This window comes from Chrysochloris asiatica, unplaced genomic scaffold, assembly GCF_000296735.1.
Source record: "Chrysochloris asiatica unplaced genomic scaffold, ChrAsi1.0 scaffold00059, whole genome shotgun sequence".
NCBI classification, from domain to species: domain Eukaryota; kingdom Metazoa; phylum Chordata; class Mammalia; order Afrosoricida; family Chrysochloridae; genus Chrysochloris; species Chrysochloris asiatica.
The window spans coordinates 5755224-5757045 of record NW_006408577.1 but is presented as its reverse complement, the minus strand read 5'-3'; positions in this window follow the sequence as shown (position 1 = coordinate 5757045).

The following is a 1822-nucleotide window of genomic DNA, read 5'->3' as shown; positions in this document are numbered from 1 at the left end:
CACTTAACAACAAACCTAAATGAGGGTGTATGCAGCATTTCTTCCAGATGGATTCCATAGCAAAGGCCTCAGATAGGTGCAGATAAAGCTTATCCTGGGATGTTGAACACATGTAGTTCTTTGGAACCATGGTTCAAGTCCCTCCCAGGGCCTCGTGTTCTCCTCTGCTTTAGCAGAAAATAGTTCTGTAAAGTTATGTTTTACAGTACAGCCTGTAAAATATCTTACAATGAAGTAAAATATGCAATGTTTATGGATGGTTTTTCTAATGGCAGATCACAGGATATGGCTGCTCAGCTATACCCTCTGAGTAAGTCCTCCATATCTTCACAATTGCACAAGCAAGTAGAGGAACAGCATTCAACATTCCTAAAGACTTTGGTCAATAAGTGATTTATGTTTAATGCTGATTTCTGGGTCCCCTTTTTATCACTGCCTCAAAAGGGGGCTACAAAGGAAGGAAGAATAAATGATCTTCACAAGACTATGACTAAGGCCAGTATCCCATGCACTGACTGCTTTAGCTGCATAGCCCTGAAAGGTTTAGTGTAAAAGAAACAGCAACATCTCCTCAATCACCAAATCTAATTATTGTGAACAGTGTTGTCATTGCTATAGCCGAGTTGGTCTGACTCATAGCGAACTTGTATAGGATTTCCAAGGGATGGCTGGTGGGTTTGAACTGTCAACCTTGCAGTTAGCAGTCCATTGCTTATCCTACATCACCACACCATGACTCCACACCAAGACTGTTGCTGTTGTTTTGTGTCTACTCGTAGCGATCCTATATAGGATTTCCTAGGAGCGGCTGGTGAGTTTGAACCACTCACCTTATGATTCAAACCACCTTGCAGCCCAGTGCTTATCCTACAGCACCACACCAGGACGCCTAAATTCTATTGTTGATTTTGTTAAGTGCTGTCAAGCCAGTTCTGACTCATGGGGACCCAATATAGTGTTTCTAAGAAGTGGCTGGTGAGTTTGAACTGAGGACCTTGTGGTTTAAACTGATCCAATTTACCCAACAACGTCACACCAGGACTCATTAGGAACTTGGAAATCATCAAAATTCAAAGTCCAAAGTTTCGGAAGAAAACACAAAAATTACTTCAAGCAAAGTAAATAAGATTAATGTTCAATGAAATCCATTGGATCTAGCAGTTCTACTCTGAACTCCAGGGTTTCTAGGAGTCAGAATTAACTTGATGGCAACAGTAAACATCAATTTGGTGAATGTATGGACCAAAAAAAGTAAAATGAGGTTTACAAACCTTATTCAGGCTTTTTTCTCAATCTCTAACTGGAACTAGAAGTTTCCCAAGTCAGATAATAAAATAAAATTTACCATGGTCACACAGGATGACCTGCAATGTCATAAAAATATGGGGGTACATCTATTTGGATGTTCTTTAAATGATATTGAAAAGTGAATCATAATAAAAATAATAATTCTGATCGTGTCCTACTACATGACGATAAATAAGTAAATGAGACAACTGTGTCTTCAAGGGGATAAAAAGTGCACAGAACCTAATCCTCTACTACTATTTGCTACAGGAAGAGTGAGATTAGTGCCCAAGGTTGAAACGGGTTTTTCCGGAGAAACGGATCACAAGAGAAATTCAGGCCAAGTCAGAATAAGAGATAAAGACGTTATATTGACTAAAGCACAGCTCTGCCAGGAAGCTTTAAAATGGGAAAATATGGAGGTGGAGCTTTAATCACAGATTCCTTAAAGGTCAGGGGAAAACAGGCAATGAATAAGAACTGCTTTTGAATGGCTTAAAATTACAAGCATGTTCCAAACAGAAGATTGGGAATC